The sequence below is a fragment of the Oryctolagus cuniculus genome, chromosome 14 (assembly GCF_051225735.1).
Source record: "Oryctolagus cuniculus isolate XC-2025 breed Fujian yellow rabbit chromosome 14, ASM5122573v1, whole genome shotgun sequence".
Classification (NCBI taxonomy): Eukaryota; Metazoa; Chordata; class Mammalia; order Lagomorpha; family Leporidae; genus Oryctolagus; species Oryctolagus cuniculus.
This window is the reverse complement of record NC_142880.1, coordinates 69,192,085-69,213,456: the sequence shown is the minus strand read 5'-3', so window position 1 is coordinate 69,213,456 and position 21,372 is coordinate 69,192,085. Positions and strand designations below refer to the sequence as shown.

General features: G+C 37.7%; 1 long non-coding RNA gene across 2 annotated transcripts in view; it reads right to left on the bottom strand.

Annotated features, from left to right (window-relative positions):
• Positions 1-21,372, bottom strand: part of LOC149122378 (uncharacterized) — a 241,039-nt gene that overhangs the window by 32,458 nt on the left and 187,209 nt on the right. The window contains exon 2 of one of the 2 annotated variants that reach the window (XR_016220175.1): positions 14,331-14,458. The exons of the other annotated variant lie outside the window; for it this stretch is intronic. This is a non-coding gene — a long non-coding RNA (uncharacterized LOC149122378). The remainder of the gene's footprint in view (positions 1-14,330; positions 14,459-21,372) is intronic. 2 annotated transcript variants of the gene reach the window in all.

Here is a 21,372-nt window from a genome sequence, read left to right as displayed (position 1 = left end):
GAAAATTGAGATTTAAGAAGTCTGACAGACCCCATGTAAGAGAAATTCAAGAAGTCCATACCAACACACATTTTAATCAAACTGTAAGGAGTAAAAGACAATGAGGGAATTTTAAAAGAAATAGAAGATGTGCCTGCCACTCGTAAGGTATAGGGAACCACTCAAAGACTATTGGTGGATATCTCAACAGAAATCAGGCAGACTAAAAGGGGCTGGGATAATATATTCAAAATGCTTTGGGAAAAAAAATCTGTCAATTGAGAACACTATATCCATGAAAAATATCCATCAAAAATGAAGGAGAGATAAAGATTTTTCCTAAACTAAAATTGAGGGAAAAAAAGTTGAGGGAATTCCATCACCTTTATTAACAGGTACATGAGGCTTGTTAATATTTTTTAAAGAAATCAAGTTGGAAATTTTCATTAAAACAAAACATTCATTTTTTTAAGACTCTCAATTTGGCCAGTTTTAGAACAATCTAAAAGTCCTAAAGATATACAGAAAGAAACCAGCTTTTAAACAAACAAACAAACAAACAGGCCAGCGCCATGGCTCAATAGGCTAATCCACCATCTGTGGCGTTGGCACACCGGGTTCTAGTCCCGGTCGGGGCACCAGATTCTGTCCCGGTTGCTCCTTTTCCAGTCCAGCTCTCTGCTGTGGCCCGGGAGTGCAGTGGAAGATGGCCCAAGTGCTTGGGCTCTGCACCCACATGGGAGACCAGGAGAAGCACCTGGCTCCTGCCTTCGGATCAGCATGGTGCACCAGCCGCAGCGTGCGCCGGAAGTAGTGGCCATTGCAGGGTGAACCAGCGGTAAAGGAAGACCTTTCTTTGTCTCTCCCACTGTCCACTCTGCCTGTCAAAAACATAAACAAACAAACAAATAAACAAACAAAATGTTTTCATTACCAGCAGGAAGTGACTTTAGGTCGAAAATAATCAAAACTTTACGCTCTGTAGATAATACAGATCTACTTATGTGGCCAATGCTCAAAAAAGTAAACACATAACATCTTCAGCTCTAAGCTTTTGTTCATTTCTTGCTGTTGAAATATCATATTCCTTTTTTATTTTTGGATAACTAAACAAAATAATGGCAGAGATGATAAGCAGATTTACTCAGCCCCTCCCTGCTCAGCCCCTGGGGCCAAGGAATTCTCAGTTTTTCAATCAGCTGCTTTTTTTCTCTCTTCCATCTTTTGGTTTAGGATTTTCTAGACATTTGCAAGGACAACTGAAGTTTAAGTGGCACCCATGCTGAGATGACTGCTAATCTGCTAACCACAGTCCTTTTCTCGGCAGTCCTTGTCCCTGGACTGTTTTTGGTGAGGAGGGCCCCTAGGAAATCATGGTCAGTAACTGTGATTCATATTTGGTCCACACTTTGTTCTACATCCTAGCTGTTAGCACCTTTTATGGGTTGGAATACTGTGGTCACTGCCCACAGGACACCTGCATATAGTAAGGCAGGGCCCTTCTCCTATGGTAGGACCTCTATTATTTGGCCTGCTCTCATATCCCTCTGTTCTTTTCCATACTCTCAATATCCTACTGGTATTTGTGTAGAGGACTCCCATGATGTGAAGAGCAGCTACAGTGCGCTGGGTTGGCTGCATGCACACTGCCTTGAACTGAACTCCACCAGGGCCTGTAACATTTGCTGGTTCCACACTCTTTTCTCCTTTAATATCATCAGACCCCACAGTCTCTCCATTTCCTACATTGCAAAGGTACTTCCTGGGGTAATTCTCCTTTATGGCAGTTTGGTAGTCAAATATATCTTCCTTGTTCTTACATTTCACTATTTTGTTGTTTCCAAAGGTTTCAGTGCCATGATCTTTTTTTGTCAGGCAGGCATCACTGCTGTGAGTTTCTCTAGGCTGCTGCTCCCTGACTGGATCTTACAAATCAAAGAATGGGCAAATAAATCCATTCATCCATAGTAAATTGGTCTTGGACAGTGATACTAAGAATACACAGTAGGGAAAGGTTAATCTCTTCAACAAATGCCTTTGAGGAAAGTAGATATCTAAATGCAAAAGAACGAAATTAGATTTTTATCTTACACACACATACAAGTCAACTCAAAGAGGACTAAAGACTTAAGCATACATTTTGACACTCTAAAATTCTTAAGGGAAAAAAACACTGGGGAAAAACTTTGTGACATTGGTCTATTCAATGATTTCTTAGCTATGATACCAAAAACAAAACAAACAAACAAACAAGACAAGCAAGACGACCTCAAACTGAAATGCTTCTACACAGCAAAAGAAAACAATCATCAGCTGAGTGAAAGCTCAGGACAACCTATGAAATGGAAGAAAATATTTTCAAACCAAATAACTAATGAGTGATTCATATCCAAAATGTACAAAGAATTCATATACTTGATAGAAAAAAATTACCTATTTAAAAGTGTATAAAAGAATTGAATATTTCATAAAAGTACACACGCCAATATTCAGTAGATGCATTAAAAAGTATCAAACATGACTATCAGGGAACAACAAATCATCACATTTATGAGCTGTCACCTTACACTTCTTAGGGTAGCTATTTAAAAATATATATATAGTGTTAGAGAAAACGGGGAGAAAAAGGAATATGTGTAAACTGTTAGTAGGCAAGTAAATTGGTAAAGTCGTTATGGAAAATAGCATGAAAGTTCCTTACAATGTTAAAAATGGTATTATATATAAGTACTTGCTTTTTTCTAAATATGACTTTTTCCTAAATACTACTTTGAATAGGGCTACAAACTCCTGCAGGAAAAGCAAAATGAATTTTGGTCTTTCCATCCTTTTGCTTTATCAACTTCTCAAAGAAGAGAATAGCCAGTTGGTCTATATAACTGCAATGGTCATTTTAAAACTTTAAAGGACACAGGGCCGGCACTGTGGCGTAGCAGGTAAAGCTGCAGCCTGCAGTGCCAGCATCCCATATGGATGCCGGTTCGAGACCCCACTGCTCCACTTATGATCCAGCTCTCTGCTATCGCCTGGGAAAGTAGTAGAAGATGACCCAAGTCCTTGGCCCCTGCACCCACGTGGGAGGCCTTGAGGAAGCTCCTGGCTCCTGGCTTTGGATTGGTGCAGCTCCGGCCATTGAGGCCAGTTGGGAAGGAACCAGTGGATGGAAGACCTCTTTCTCTCTCTGCCTCTCCTTCTCTCTCTGTGTAACTTTGACTTTCAAATAAATAAAATAAATATTAAAAAAAAAACTTCAAGGGACACTAAAAATGTTATTTAATCCATCTCTGCCTTCAGTCAAGATGCATCTCTATGATGCCAAGTCAGACTAGCCTCACTGTTTACAAGTCCCTCTCAATCAATGTGTTTTGGTAACTTTAAGCCAGTCTATATTTGTTCATTTCTTGAATAGGGAATTATACTGTGTTAATTTTTATATCTGAAATATTTCACCTCTACTCACTCAAGAAAATACAGTAATACACTCCAAATGCACTCCTCCAAATGGGATCTTCAGAAAGTCCGTGGAAGATGTATGTTGTGAAAAAAACTATGTATGGATTTAAAATTTTTGTGCAAAAATAATCTTATATATTAGTTCCATTTTTCCATGAATTTTTTGTAGTGCCCTTACATAAAAGCTGAAATTTTTAGAAGTGAGTGGTTTCTAACGCATTGTAGAATGTGTCATAATTTTTATCTTTGGGTAGAAAGCTATAAGAAGACAGACCCTTTCCAGCTATTAAGGCCAAGCAAAGCAAACATTATTTTAACCTTTGTTGTCTTTTTGGCTCACATTTACTCCACCATTTTACTGGACTTTCTCTTGCATTGCCCAATACTGAGTGTTTGTACTTCTTTGCCCCTGCATCTGGTTTTCCTCAAGTTCTTAAGTTTCTGCACTTTCTGTATAACTACCATTTTCCTCAGTGACTTTTTCCTCTGCTGTATTGTTTTTGTTTCATGATACTACTACATCTGTACAATTTTTGTTTTCACTAACTTTTTAAAATACTCCTTTAGTGCTTCTTTTTCATTTCTTCTTCTTGTTTCCATCACTTCTTAATTTCTCATTATCTCTCCTGCCCTAATAAATAAAGGCCTGATGCTATTTTAAATATAATTGTGTCCTATCATGCTTCTAGCCAAGACATGGCTTCTCTGTGAGTTTGTTAATTAATCATGTAAGTTGACCCGAAGAGGCTAAAGAAAGAGCATCACCGTCTAGGATCTCAAGCTACGTACTGAATAGTAAAGTTAGGAACTACTGGTATGTTGCTATTGCACACTTTCATTCCACATTTTATTGACATCTAAGAGAGCATTTAGCACCAATCTCAATAAGGGATTTGTGAGCATGAAAGAAAAGTTTATATGATTCTTATGTGGTATTTTGTAACTATTGATTTAGAAAACACATGGACTTTTGTGTGGCATTTTGGTCTGCAGTGTTGGTGCCCAACATCAATGGTTGCCCAATGCATCATCCTCTTAGCCAGTTAGTCACTAAGGAGCACCAGAAGTTCTCCAGCCCAACTCAACCCTTCCAACTTATTAATACTTCTTATTTAACATGACTCATCTCATAACTGATGCAGCTGCACAGATTTTCATGAGCTGATAAGGACCATCTCAGCTCCTTCAGTGAAACAGTCTCATGAACTAGAAAAGTTGGAATAACAATGATTGTGGTGGTCAGAATAATGACAACCACCACCCCCACACCTCCATCTCTCAATATGTTCCTGTCCTAACCCCTGGAACATCTGAACAGGATTTAACAAGGCAAAGGGGAAAGAAGGCTCTATATGAAATTGAGGTTGCTAATGAATAGATGATAAAATAATAGGAGCCTGGATTAACCAGGGGGAACCAATGTAACACAAGCACCCTAGAAGCAAAAAGAAGGAAGACGCCGGGGAATCATTTGAATGATTCAATGGGAATAGGGTTCAACCTGTCACTGCTGGTTTTGAAGAGGGAGGAGAGGATCCTCAGCCCTATAATGGAGACAGCCTCTAGAAGCTGGAAAAGGCAAGGAAAAAGATTTTCCCTTAGAGTTTCCAGAAGGAACAGAGCCTTGCGGACCTTCATTTGTGCCCTGTGAAACCAATTTTAGATTTCTACACTTCAGAAATAAAATATCAAAAAATTTTGTGTAGTTTGAAGTCACTAAATCTGTTTTTGTTACAGTAGTCATAGTAAACCAAGGCAATAGTCAATTCCATAAATGATTTCATCACCCTAGGTTTAAAATGGGTTTCAAATATAAAGTCACATCAAGTTAGAGAAGTTTTTAAAATGTATTATTCATGCAGAAGAAGAGTTCAAAAACCAGTAGATTGAAGATGATACACAATCCCTCACAACAATTATAGTACAGCTTGTAAAGCATAATGGAGGAAGTATTTTGACATTTAATGTAATTTATATCACAATGCATTAGCATTGTTTTTAGAGCAAATGGAACTGCTTAATTTTTCTATAGCTGATCACTAAATTATCCTGACAAATACTAAAATGTCTGTTTTGTGCTTTAGAATTAGAGTATTTGTGGTGGGTAAGCCAGAATGGCTTAAATTTGGCTACATACATATGGGCAGTTGGACTAGGAGTATATCTAAACTATAGCCTCCATTTTTATTTTGCTTTAACTTGTAAAATACAGATTTTAGATGGCAATTTATATTCCTAAGTCTAGATTCCAAACTGAACTCTTTTTCCCCAATACATGTATTCTTGCATTTTCATGTGATTATTTCTTACAGCTGAAATTATATTTTAAAATTTTACATTTAAGTCTAACGCAACATTGTCTAAGTAGTTCCATCATTTAAGGAAATGTGATCATAAGCATTAAATTTCTAAGTAATTATCATGAAATTTGCACTTAAGCATTAAGAATCCTGATATTTGAATTTTATATCATATTCTTTTTTATGAGACTTCTTATCCTTAGAAAGATATTTGAAGTTTCAGACTATTTTTCACACAATAAAACTTTTAAAGCTAAGTCTGTAATATTTAGATGTGTGTAAACAAAGTTTTCAAGTCTTGTTAGGCAAAGTGTCTGACAAAACCTTTGAGCATTTAACTTCTTAAAAAATTTACAGATACTTTTCTGGTTTTTTCTTCTATATCAAAATCATCTATACTATCTGTTTGTGTGATTTTAGAAAAGTTACTTAACCTCCTTGCACCTCAGTGTACCCAAGATCATTTAAGATTCTTTAAAATGCATATAGGTACTTGATAAGAAGGGTGATGACCAGAAAAATATAACAAACATTTCCTAACCATGGACAAGTTTAAAATGTTAAATTTGAAATCAAATTGAAAGTTACAGCTCTCAAATATTAGTTACCAATATCAGTCACCAGAAAATGTCCAACTTCAATTATATACATACAATAGATTGAGTCAGTCCTGAAAATACCACTCTTGTACTACCTCCAGTTCTCTCAACTGCCACTCCAGGATTTTCAGTTATTTAATGTCCTGGTAAATGTAAAAATTAAAGCCTTAGAAATATCATTTAAAAGGCTGAGGATCTTGAGTAAAAGAAGAAGATAGCCAGGCCAGAAATTTTGATATTTCTAGCAGAAGAAATTCCAATAGCTATTCTTTTCCCACAACCCTTTGTCTTTCCAATCAGGTGGCTGCTCATTTTGAAGCCTCCATTCCCCACACGAATCTCTGAAGCGAGGAGTTACCTGTGGGTACAGCCAATTATGTCCACAATTTGATGACCAGACACTAAATATTCACCTTATTCTGCTTTCATAAACCTTGCTCCACTTTTCTATCTTGAAAATCGTCATCTTCACTGAAGACATACCAGCATCAACTGTCACTTACTAACCTTTGGAAAAAGATCTAAGGGGCCAGCCCCGTGGCGTAGTGGGGAAAGCCACTGCTTGCAGTGACAGCATCCCATGTGGGTGCAGATTCGTGTCCTGGCTGCTCCACTTCCAATCCAGCTCTCTGTTATGGCTTAGGAAAGCAGTAGAGCATGACCCAAGTCCTTGGGCCCCTACATCGGCGTGTGAGACCCAGGGTAAGCTCCTGGCTCCTGGCTTCTGATGGGTGCAGCTCCGGCCTTCGTGGCCAACTGGGGAATGAACCAGTGGATGGAAGACCTCTCTCTTTCTGCCTCTCCTTCTCTCTGTGTAACTCTGACTTTCAAATAAATAAATAAATCTTTTTAAAAATCTAAAAGAAAAAGAATAACATTCCTTTTTAAAAATATTGAAATTATATTTGAACTTCTGGTTCTTTTAAATTTGTTCTGTAGATTACAGATTCATGTTTTCCTAGAGTAGTACATAATTTCTTTCCCTTAAAAAACCAAAATACTATTCTTTGGCAGACTGCTTTATTGTGTAAACTTGCCACTGAGCTATTTTGCATCTCATTAAAGAGTCTGAATTGCCAATAGCTAATTACAGACATCATTGACTTACTACATTCTCACAGCAACCTAATAATAAAACAAGGAGTCTAATACAACACTTATGTGGAATTCATTATGAACCAAGTGGATATCACATTGTTATACTCTTCTCTTCGCATTTATGAATTAATTTCTCCGGGCCTTCATGCCTGAAATAAATTTACTAAAATCCCAATCTCTACTATATATTAAGCCTACAATTCAACAACAGCCAGGCCAAGGACACAATGTTCCATCTTTACAATCAAATACAGATTTCCTATTAAAAAGAAAATTCTCTATTTCAAAAGATTTAACAGTATGGTCTTTTAAAAATAATTCCAGATGGCTGAATTTTAGTACTGAAAGTATCCTACAAGAAATGTTTCTGCTATACTGTGATTTGTACAAATTTTCAGTCACTAGAAGTTTTACCACTTAATGTTTTCTTTCAAGAACTGGGTTAGGTGTAGGAATTTTACCAAAATGTATTACATTATTTCAGCTGTAAGAGTATTTGTACCTATTCAAAACTGCCTCACTCTTATTGACACATTTTCAGTGATCGATTGTGCAAGACATGTTGATATTTTCCTACATTGTTTTGCTACTTTTTGTATCAATTTGGCCATCTTTTCACACTCATTTGCAACCCCACCCTCTTTTCTTTGAAGTCTCTGTCTGCTTAAATTAAAAATAAACTTCATTAAGACTAATGACTTATTACATCAAGGGGAAGAAAATTCAAACACAACAGTGATTAAATACATAACCTTTAACTGAAAGGAATATTTCCAAAATAAGGAATACAGAACAAATATTTCTCAATAGAGAGCTCCTGTATACCACAACAGTAATGTTTTTTATCACCCTTGCATCACATTGCCCAGTAAATGTGTCCAATAGGATTAATATGGTTTGAACATCATATTAACTTGCTGTTTCCTCTGATATTTAAGTAACTGAATAAAGACCAGCTCTTAGGCCATAGCTTCTGTGGATTTAAGTCACATGACAACCAACCAAGTGAGTGACCACTAGATGGCTCTGTTTTTATTAGCTCTCTCAGACCATTTGCACCCTACTACAACTTAAGACCTACAGTAAAAATATGGGCCTTGATGACCAAAATTCTGGGGAAGATGAGGCCGAGAGGGGTTCATAATACAATACATTTTTCTATGATGTATAAGAATGTTTTAAGATTAATACGTTTGAATACATAAACATGTTAAAATGATTCAAGAAAAAACACAAAAGAAAATCCTTTCTATATTCATCTTAACATAATTTCTCTCACATAAATTCATAAATTTTCCATTGTACATGAGTTAAGCATCCTAGCATCCAAATCACTTTAGAGTTTGTTTTAAACTGTGGCTAGCAAATCTCTTTGATGGCTTGGCTGTCCCTGACATATGGCTTTGTGAAGCCTCCTGGACATTATGATATCTCCCACGGGCCTATGGCATCTGATGCACCAAGCTGCTTCTTTTTTTTTTCTTTTCTGCTTTGTGAGCTGTTTAATTCTTGTACTTAGTCTAAGAAACCAAAGTGGTTCCTTCAAATAGCAATTGCTTATTAAAGGAACTGTAACATCTCAAATCTTCTTGAAAATGTAGAAAGCTCATCTTTCAGACCACTAACCAAATGATGTCTGCTCATCTACAGCATAACCACATGAGCTTTAACCTCACTAATACACACAGAATGCACAACTCTGCCAATTCAAACTGCCTCTTTGTAGCACCAAAAAACTGGTTGGATAAGTGAAAGAAAAGGTGGTGACAAATTCTTTTTGCTATGCCATTAACTATACTACCTGCTCACTGATAAACTATAGGGGCTGGTGCCGTGGCTCACTTGGTTAATCCTCCGCCTGCAGTGCCAGCATCCCATATGGGTGCCGGGTTCATGTCCTTATTGCTCCTCTTCCAGTCCAGCTCTCTGCTGTGGCCCAGGAAGGCAGTGGAGGATGACCCAAGTGCTTGGGCGCCTATACCTGCATGGGAGACCAGGAAGAAGCACCTGGCTCCTGGCTTTTGATCAGCCTAGCTCCAGCCATAGCGGCCATTTGGGGGGTGAACCAACAGAAGGAAGACCTTTCTTTCTGTCTCTCTCTCTCACTGTCCAACTCTATCTGTCAAATAAAAAAAAATTATAAAAAAAAGAGAGAACTGTAGATTTGTTGCTCTAACATTACCTTCTAGAATTTGTAAAATAAATAGCAATCTACGATTACACTAGATACTTGCATTTTATGGAGCGTGCCTCCAGAATGTTGACATTTTCAAGCCATACTAATAAGACATTATGTCCAAAACTCTGGGTATCAGCCAAACACCATGATGTCAACAACACACTCTGAACAAAATCCCTGCAATTAGGTTACCCAAAGATGGTAGCTGCTGGTCTAACTTTCTTTAGGGACAAACTGAGGGATCCATCATATGGGGGTTTTTTACCACTACTTTTTTCTGGGTACTCAGATTCCTCCCAGTTCTGGGAAGGTTATTTTGGCCCTTAATTGCAGTACCACATGAATTGCTGTTGAATTAGAAGCATCAACAGTCTTCTTAGTATTCTCTTCTTTGAGATACAACTTCATCCCTCCCCATGCTGCTAGCTGTCCTTGTAAAGTATGACTGTCTGCAGAAAGCAGGACACAGAACCAGTCTGTCACAGAGCCCAAGACAGCTGATGCCTTGGGCTGAACAGGACTCTACACTTGTTTATTGGCTTTTGTGTAGCCACTGAGTTGGTGTTTTTTGATATTAACTTAAAATGACTATCTAGTCTCACCTAAAACAGAAAATTTCCAGTTATATTCATCTCATTAGAGTTTCTATGGACAAAACACCTAAAAATAAATATTAATAAATTTCCTTTTACTATCCTATTAGTTGAAAGCAGATTTCTCTATGAGTTGAAACATTTTAAAAGTTACAGGTCAGGGAAGGTAGGAGGATGAAAGTAGGAAGAAGGATTGACATTTATTCTCCTTTGTTATGATCTAATTTCTGGGAGCCCTGACAATTAACCAAGAAGTATTTGAAATACACTGAATATGGTATCCAGCAGGTTCTACAAGATATAAATTCTCTTCCCAAGTAGGGATAAACATTTAGTCATTCCACTCTAAAGAAAATTTTTGGTAAATTTATTTTTTAAATACTGCAAAGTTATATTTTTGAATATTTGCTACAAATATAACACAAATCCAGACATGAGAATGATTAAAAAAATAAACAAAATGGCTATGGATTCATGAGAGTTTCACAATTTTGCTAAAGAAACAAGCATTTCGTTATATGAAAATTTTTCCCCAGATATTTTATTGAACATTTTATATATATTTTATAAAGATTTCTATAATATCATAAATACTTTTAAAGCAAAATATATTAATCACAAAACCAAGAAAATAATCCTAATGCATTTAAATAAAAATATTAAATCCCAGCAGACTCTACAAATCATCTGGTCATTATACCACACTGTCTCAGGTTGAGCCTACCTCTTATTTGGTAGAAAAAAAGAGGAAAGCTTAGATCCTTTTCATCATGAAAGGTTAAACTTATAAAATCCACAAAGATAGCCTTCAAACAAGAGGAAATTTATTATAACAAATTAACTTGAATGTGTAGCCCCAAACTCTCATTTTACGAAAAATAAAAACAAATGTAATAATAAAGGGGTGGCAAACCAATAAAAATGTTATTTGATGAGCTAACTATAAACTCCAAATGAAGGAAAATGAGAAAGAACTGATGTCGAGCAGAGATAAGTCTACAGTAAATAGCACTTGTTTTCCTGTTGTTTGTAAAAAGCAAATAAATGTCAAATTGTGTAACTGTAATGAAAATACATCAATACAAACATCAAATATTTGGAAAAAGATTGTTTCAAAAAGAAAATCTACACTTGATCTTGGCCAAAAGGTCGAGAAGCGATTCAAAAAGAAAATCTAAATTGACTTTTAACTATGAATAACTTGAGCTTCCCAAAGGGAGTACTTCTAGGTTGCTGTTGTTATTGTTGTTGCTGTTGCTTCAAGAAAAAAAGAAAAAGTATGACAGACTTTCTCCATTAAGCAGAACAATTTCACACTTTTGTTTCCTGTCCTTTCTGGTAAACACCCAATCAAATGCCACTAACGATCTTTTTTTTTTTTTTTAATTCCCCTAACTAGGTAAATGGTTAAAGCTAACATGTTAAAGTTCAAATCTGATATATAACAAAAGAAGGTCACACAGGTAAATGATTCTCCATATGATAGAATAAATATATAACATACAAAATTTTGAATGTTGGGGCACAGCAGATTAAGCTGATGCTTGGGATGCTGGCATCCCATATTAGAGTACCAGTTCAAATCCCAGCTGCTCCACTTCTGATCCAGCTCTCTGCCAATGCCCCTGGGGAAACAGTGGAAGACAGCCCAAGTACTTGGATCCCAGCCACCTGATGGAATTCCAGGTTCTTGGCTTTGACCTGGCCCTGACCTAGCCATTGAGGCCATTTGAGGTGTGAACCAGTAAGTGGAAGATTTCTTTCTCTCTCCATCTCTCCTACTCCTAGTAACTCTTTCAAATAAGTAAATAAACATCTTTTTTAAAATAGCTGAAGGCTATGTGTATAGAAAAAAGAGCATTCTAACAGTGTTAAATTATTTAAATCAGCACTATTCATGTAATAACAAGCTATACTAAGGTAAGACAGAAAAAGCCCCTACCTATGTTGATACCTTAGAAAAGAATGGGGGCATTTTGCTTTGAAGATGACATCATATAAAAGATTCCCCTTAGCAGAAGTGAGTATGGGAAAGCTAAAATCATACAGAGTCATGCTCCTTCTCTAAAGAGTCTGAGATACTTCCTCAAAGTTCCTCAGAACCCAACTTAAAATGTAGCCCACTTTATGAGTATAAAACAAAGTATGTCACTGTAAAAAATAAAAAAAAAAGAATAGGAAAAGAAGGAGAAAGGAAAGCAGGATGTGAAGTCTCACTATTATCCTAAATCTGTATATATAAAGTACATAAAATATATTCACCTTATATATATTTTAAAAATTGCAAAAAAAATGCATGGTTGAAATTACAGTGAATATGTTTGTAAAAAAAAAAAAAAGCCCACTTTGTAAAAGTCTTTCCCTCAGTGAAAACAGTAGCTGCTTTGCTGGTAATCAAGTAAGTATACAAAAGTGGGTAACGCTCTCTCTCTGAAAAGGAACAAATGTAGCCGACTGAAGACTGCCCTTAGCAATACCTCCACATTCTGAACAGCTGGTCTTTGATATAAACTTACTAAAGAATATGATTAAAGTGAACATCTGCAGAACTTCAGGAAGAGATTAGGTAAAGCCTGGTAGGAATGATGCTGACTCATCCTGGAAAATAAAGAGAACCACAGCAAGAGGTGATTGTATATACAGGATACACATGCAAAGACAAATAATGAAAGAAAAACAAAACACTGGAGATTGAGAAATTCATTTTAAAAAGAGAACAAACTCTTAATCATTATAGTCATTTGATTACCGTTATCAAATAATGATAATGGTTAAAGAAAATACAAGGTTGAGAAGATAATTTGTAAATAAAGATGTGCCTAAGAAGTAGTATAATATTATTTTAATGACTGTGATAAAGTGCACAGTGATTTTTATTTGTAAATGCTAAGAAAACCATGTTTAAACAGGGCAAAGTAGTATAGCTAATAAGGCAATAGAGGAGATAAAAGGGGTACTAAAAAACACCAAACCTGTAAAAAGACAACTCAAAAGGAAAAGAGGGACAAAAAGAACACAAAACAAGTAGAGCAAAAGAAAAAATAAAAAAGCAGGCAATTTAACCACAATAATACAGGAAAATCACATTACATGTAAATGGTCTGAATATTCGCATTTGACAATTATTAAAATTAATAACTTCAATGGCAAGATAATTGTATACATTGAAAATTACAAGAGATTCACAAAAGAACTATACGTATTCACAAGTGAAGTTAGAAAGCTCACAGATTATATGTTCAATTCTCGAAAATCAATTGTAGTTTCACATGCTTACAAAAGAAGGGAGGAAAAATGAAATTTGAAAAAGATGAATCTATAGTACAATAGCATCTGAAAGCCTGAAATATACAGGGTTATACTTAAGAAAGTAAGTACAATACCTGTATGCTGAAGGCTACAAAACAATTTTGAAAGAACTTGGAGTAGACCCTAAATAGATGGAAGTATTTGGCATATATATGAATTGCACCTCTGAAGATTATGAAGATGTCAGTTCAAAAAATTAATGTGTAGATTCAACATAATGATAGTCACAAGTTTCAGGGAGTTTTTTTTCCCATTTGTTTGTTTTGTTTTGATTCCTGATAGTTACTGTTCTAAAATTTATATAGAATACCACAGACCTAGATTAATCAAATTATTATTGAAAAACAACAAAATTGGAGGGTTTATATTTCCTGACTTCAAGATTTACTATTCAATAAATAGGGCAATAGAGTATTTGCCTAACAATAAACACATAAACCAATGAAACAGAATAGCATTCAAAAATAGACTTACAAATATGTAGCTAATAGATTTTTTAAAGATGTCAAGATAATTCAACAAATGAAAGATATCTTTTCAATAACTGGTGCTGATATCTATACGAAAACAAAAGCCTTGATCTTTATCTCATATCATACATAAAAGTTTAAAAATAAATCCTATAAGGCCAGCGCCGCGGCTCACTAGGCTAATCCTCTGCCTTGTGGCGCCAGCACACCAGGTTCTAGTCCCGGTCGGGGCGCCAGATTCTGTCCCAGTTGCCCCTCTTCCAGGCCAGCTCTCTGCTGTGGCCAGGGAGTGCAGTCGAGGATGGCCCAAGTACTTGGGCCCTCACCCCATGGGAGACCAGGATAAGTACCTTGCTCCTGCCATTGGATCAGCGCGATGCGCCTGCCGCAGCGCGCCGGCTGTGGCGGCCATTGGAGGGTGAACCAACAGCAAAGGAAGACCTTTCTCTCTGTCTCTCTCTCTCACTGTCCACTCTGCCTGTCAAAAAAATAAAAAATAAATAAATAAAAATAAAGTTAAAAAAATAAATCCTATACCTAGCACATAAAATCTCAATCTATAAAACTTCTAAAATAAAATATAAGAGAAAATATTCTTTAACATTATTAGCCAAAGATTTCTTAAAATTCTCACATTCTCTCTTTCTCTATCTCTTCTCTAAGTTAACAAAGTAATACAATGGACTTTACCAAGCTGAAAATATGTATAGCATTTATGACAAAGAATATGTGTTAAGAATATGAAAAAACTCAAAATTCAATAATACAAAGACTAACAACCAAAATTTGTTTACATAGACAAAAGACTTAAACAAATTTTTGGTACAGAAGATATACAAATGGCCAATAATCACATGAAAAGACCTCAGTATTCTTAATCCTCAGGAAAATGCACATCAAAATTATATTAAGTTATCACTAGAAGGTTAAAATTTTAAAAAGTGATAGCCTCAGACTTTGTCAAGGAAGTTGAGATTCTGGAAATATTTGTGATGAAATATAAAGTGCATGAAATTACATATTCACTTTGAAAACTTGTATAAATACTAATCATAAGAATGAAAAATCCCAATCCTAAATATTTACCAAGAGAAATTAAAATATACTGATGAGTACTGAGACTTAAACATAAATATTCATCTTTACAATATGTATCTTTACACATAATAGCCTGAATTTGAGAACACAAATGTTCAACAATATGTGAACAGATAGATAAAAAGTCAATATTTCAAACAATGAAATATTAATCATAAAAGGAAATAAAGTACTGATGTAAAGTAGATGAATCTTAAAAACGAAATGCTTAGCAAGAGGAGAAAATAATGAGTACATACTTTATGATTCAATACTAAGATTCTGAGAGGCAAACCTAACATATAATACCATAAAGGATATCAGTAGTTATCTAGGTCTAGTGGAAAGAGGTTGCCAAAAGGGCAAGAGAATATAATTTAAATTTTTATTTATTTATTTTTATTTATTTGAGAGAGAGAGAGAGAGAAAGAGAGTTCACATCTCTTGATTTGTTACCCAAATGACTGCAATGGGCAGGGCTGGGCCAGGCCAAAACTAGGAGCCTAGTACTTACTCCAGGCCTACTAAGTGGATAGCATAGACTCAAGTACTTAAAACAATAACCAACTGCATCCTAGGGTACACATTAAAAGAGAGCTAGAAGTAGAAGTAGAAACAAGTCCAGAGCACTCTAGATATGGATGTGGATATCCCAACTAGTATCTTAATTGCTATGCCAAACACCACTCCAAGAAAAAAAATTTGACTTAAAAAAATTATATATTTTGAATAGAGTGATGGTTACACAATTGGTCAAACTCATCTAAATATACATGCAAAATTAGTTTGTCTTTTTGTAAATATCTTTTTTTTTTTTTTTTGACAGGCAGAGTGGACAGTGAGAGAGAGAGACAGAAAGGTCTTCCTTTGCCGTTGGTTCACCCTCCAATGGCCGCCGCAGCCAGCGCGCTGTGGCCGGCGCACCGCGCTGATCCGATGGCAGGAGCCAGGTACTTATCCTGGTCCCCCATGGGGTGCAGGTCCCAAGGACCCAGGCCATCCTCCACTGCCCTCCCTGGCCACAGCAGAGAGCTGGCCTGGAAGAGGGGCAACCGGGACAGAATCCGGCGCCCCGACTGGGACTAGAACCTGGTGTGCTGGCGCCGCAAGGCGGAGGATTAGCCTAGTGAGCCGCGGCGCCGGCTTGTAAATATCTTAATAAAACTGATTTTAAAAGAAATCACTATGGACCCGCACTGTGGCGCAGTGGGTTAATGCCCTGGCCTGAAGCACCGGCATCCCATATGGGTGCCGGTTCGAGACGTGGATGCTCCACTTCTGATCTAGCTCTCTGCTTTGGCCTAGGAAAGCAGTAGAAGATGACCCATGTCCTTGGGCCTCTGCACTCATGTGGGAGGCCTGGAAGAAGCTCCTGGCTCCTGGCTTCAGATCAGTGCGGCTCCGGCCATTGCAGCCAACTGAGGAGTAAACCAGCAGATGGAAGACTTCTCTCTTTCTCTCTCTCTCTCTCTCTCTCTCTCTACCTCTCCTCACTCTAATGTAACTCTGACTTTCAAATAAATAAATCTTAAAAAAGAAAGCATTTATTATACAGACAAATGATAAAAACAACTTAGTCATAGGCATATGAGTATTAACTCAAAAACAAATAATCTATATTTATCAAAAATTGGTTCTGTATTTCTCTTTCTCTGTTGTATCTTTTTCAGGTTTAGGAATTAAGGTGATATTGGTTTCATAAAAGAAATTCAATGCAATACCAATCAAGATACCGAAGACCTTCTTCTCAGATCTGGAAAAATTGGTGCTGAAATTTATATGGAGGCACAAGAGACCTCGAATAGCTAAAGCAATCTTGTACAACAAAAACAAAGCCGGAGGCATCACAATACCAGATTTCAGGACATACTACAGGGCAGTTGTAATCAAAACAGCATGGTACTGGTACAGAAACAGATGGATAGACCAATGGAACAGAATTGAAACACCAGAAATCAACCCAAACATCTACAGCCAACTTATATTTGATCAAGGATCTAAAACTAATTCCTGGAGCAAGGACAGTCTATTCAATAAATGGTGCTGGGAAAATTGGATTTCCACGTGCAGAATCATGAAGCAAGACCCCTACCTTACACCTTACACAAAAATCCACTCAACATGGATTAAAGACCTAAATCTACGACCTGACACCATCAAGTTACTAGAGAACATTGGAGAAACCCTTCAAGATATTGGCACAGGCAAAGAATTTCTGGAAAAGACCCGGGAGGCACAGGCAGTCAAAGCCAAAATCAACTATTGGGATTGCATCAAATTGAGAAGTTTCTGTACTGCAAAAGAAACAGTCAGGAGAGTGAAGAGACAACCGACAGAATGGGAAAAAATATTTGCAAACTATGCAACAGATAAAGGGTTAATAACCAGAATCTACAAAGAGATCAAGAAACTCCACAACATCAAAACCAACAACCCAATTAAGAGATGGGCCAAGGACCTCAATAGACATTTTTCAAAAGAGGAAATCCAAATGGCCAACAGGCAAATGAAAAAACGTTCAAGGTCATTAGCAATCAGGGAAATGCAAATCAAAACCACAATGAGGTTCCACCTCACCCCGGTTAGAATGGCTCACATACAGAAATCTACCAACAACAGATGCTGGCGAGGATGTGGGGAAAAAGGGACACTAACCCACTGTTGGTGGGAATGCAAACTGGTCAAGCCACTATGGAAGTCAGTCTGGAGATTCCTCAGAAACCTGAAGATAACCCTACCGTTCGACCCAGCCATCCCACTCCTTGGAATTTACCCAAAGGAATTTAAATTGGCAAACAAAAAAGCGGTCTGCACCCTAATGTTTATTGCAGCTCAATTCACAATAGCTAAGACCTGGAACCAACCTAAATGCCCATCAACGGTAGACTGGATAAAGAAATTATGGGATATGTACTCTTTAGAATACTATACCGCAGTAAGAAACAACGAAATCCAGTCATTTGCAACAAAATGGAGGAATCTGGAACACATCATGCTGAGTGAAGTAAGCCAGTCCCAAAGGGACAAATACCATATGTTCTCCCTGATCGGTGACAACTGACTGAACACCAAAAAGGAAACCTGTTGAAGTGGAATGGACACTATGGGAAACGGTGACTTGATCAGCATAGCCCTGACTGTTAATGAACAACTTAATACATTATCCTTCTTAGTAGTTTTTTTGTCTGTTCTACTTAATATGACTGGTTTAATTCTGTAATTAATACACAGTTATTTTTAAGTGTTATTCTTAAGTGTTGAAATTTAACTGAAATGGATTCCCTCTCTTTCAATTGTTTTGAGTAACTTGAGAAGAGTTGGAGTTAGTTATTCTTTAAATGTCTGGTAGAATTCAGCCGTGAAGTCATCTAGTCCTGGGCTTTATTTCTTGGGAGGGTCTTTATTACTGATTCAGTTTCTTTTTTGGTTATTAGTCTGTTTAGGTTTTCTATGTCTTCATGGCTCAGTTTAGGTTGGTTGTGTGTGCCCAGAAATTTTTTTTTTTTTTGGTTAGTTGATCCACTGGCATATCAATTAATTTTTTTTAAGAAAGCTCTTCATATCACTGATCTTTTGTAATTTTTGCTTCAATTTTGTTTATTTGTTCTCTAATTTAAATTATTTCCTTCCTCCTACTAATTTTTGGTTTGGTTTGATGTTGACATAGAAAGATTCACTTGGAGTTGCTATCTCAGAGATACAAGAGATGAAGTGATCATCTGGATTGCTTTTAGTCTAGCACCCAGGAATTCTGTCCCTGGCTCTTTAGGATTTGTCACTTACACTCAATTTAAATTTATTTACATATAGGATTCAATTTACTTAGCAGGTCTCTTCCCCAGAATGGGATGTGTCATTCAAGGACGCATCTGAATGAATCAGAACATCAGAACCTACCTCTCAGGTCACAGACTCCATAAATCTCTTTATAGATCCTTTTCCTGACACTCTTTTAATGTTCAACTCCCTCATAGCCCTTTCCAGTAATCAATGCAGAGTATGGGCTATGGTGTTGAGCAGAGCTCTATTGTTTCTCCTTCTGTCTCTAAAGTAACCAGGAACTATTCAGGGGATGTTTGGATTTTTATCATGAGGAGCCAAGCAAGGAGCCCCCTGACTTCATCAATCTTCTGTCAAGAGGAGCTGAAAGGAATTGTGTTTGCCCTTTGGTGGTGGCTTAGACACTCTCATTTCCAATCTCCATTTCCCTCCTGAATGCAGCATGCACACTGATTAGGCCGTTAACTTAACTAGTAGCCTGTTGTTGGTCCCACATGGGAAGTTAGATTTATCTATCTATGGTGGTTTCCCTTTCCTTCCTGGGTTACCTGGAACAGGCTGGAGAGCAACAGCCAACTAAGCCACCTGCCTTTGCGTCTTTTTGTCAACCTTCTTGTCTTCTATCATGTCTCAGTTAATGAAAACCTTAAAAGCTATCTCTACCAACTAAGAGGGCTTGGTGTCTGGACTGATAGCCAATTTTTGAAGGTTTCTTTGAATGTTTGGAGAACTCTGAGATATTAAATTACCTTCTTTCCCTGGGGTTAAAGGTCTGAAGAAGTCATAATATATGAGATACTTTTTTTTTTTTTTTTTGACAGGCAGAGTGGACAGTGAGAGAGAGACAGAGAGAAAGGTCTTCCTTTGCTGTTGGTTCACCCTCCAATGGCCGCTCTGGCCGGCGCACTGCACTGATCCGAAGGCAGGAGCCAGGTGCTTCTCCTGGTCTCCCGTGGGGTGCAGGGCCCAAGCACTTGGCCATCCTCGACTGCACTCCCTGGCCACAGCAGAGAGCTGGCCTGGAAGAGGGGCAACCAGAACAGAATCCGGCGCCCTGACTGGGACTAGAACCTGGTGTGCTGGCGCCGCAAGGCAGAGGATTAGCCTAGTGAGCCGCGGCGCCGGCCATGGGATACTCTTTAGCCTCTCTAGAAAGGCAGAGATATTTTGTACTGGTTTCTGCTGTATCTCTTAGTTCACTCCAATTTGTGTCAGGGGGCTTCTTACTTCTTGCATAACTTTTAGCAACATATTCTGATAATGATATTTTCTCTTTAATCTCTTTGTATTTTGGGGTCTCAATTTGGGGCTGTTTGGGGATTGACTTCTCTATCAGCCTTCACACATGGTTACCAGGTTGATTACCATTTTGTCAGCTTCTTGGTTAATCCTTTTTACACAGTTTTTTTTCTCTCCTTTCATAAGGGTAGCCATTACAATTTCATATAGTCCCAGGTTGGGGTTTGTGTTGGAAAAAATATCCTTCGCCAATTACAGGAATTCCTCAGAGTTTGATCTGAGGCCTTTACCATGCAACTGCCAATCATACAAGTCACAGGTGGAAAACAGCACATACATATTTATCAACCTTTCTTCCCCATCTTGAACCAGATGGAGGAAAATGTACTCCCAGGCATATAGCTAGTCTTGTGCCAGGTAATTCTGCCTGCACTATTATGGAGGGTAGATATGGTACTAGCTGAGCTGCTCCTGTAGATTAAGGGCTAGCCATAGAGTCAGGGGTATAGGGTGAGATTTTTTTTGTAGATTATCAACAATAAAATCTGAGGGCTCAGATTCAAGGCTGGGTGCCAAGGATTCCCCTGCCCTCTTCTTCCTTATCCTTACATGTCTGAAGAGCTCTTCCTTCAAGCTATTCTTTTTTCCCATTAAGGGGCTTTCACAAGAGTTAGATTTTATTTCTCATTAACTTTTTTCTGTTCATTTTTTTTTTTATTTTTCTGACAGGCAGAGTTAGTGAGAGAGAGAGAGAGAGAGAGAGAGAGAGAGAGAGAGAGAGAAAGGTCTTCTTTTTCCATTGGTTCACCCCCCAAATGGACACTACGGCCAGCGCACTGCACTGATCCAAAGCCAGGAGCCAGATGTTTCCTCCTGGTCTCCCATGTGGGTGCAGAGGCCCAAGCACTTGGGCCATCCTCCACTGCCCTCCCGGGCCACAGCAGAGAGCTGGACTGGAAGAGGAGCCCCAACAGAATCCGGCGCCCCAACTGGGACTAGAACCCCGGGGTGCAGCACCGCAGGCAGAGGATTAGCCCAGTGAGCTGCGGTGCCAGCCTTTTTCTTTTCATTCTGAGACATACAAAGAAGCAGATGATAAGAGCACAAAATCTATACATTCCACTGAGATGAGGGTGGCACGTCACAGACAAGTTTGCCAAAACCCAGCAACTCCAATGTGTTGATGGGCAGAAGTTCTTTCAATCTGGGCATGCAGAGGAAATTGGCAAATCTCACAAATTAGGGAATGGATTAAAAAGAACAGAATTCCAGACCAAAAAGCAGTGGAAGACAAGC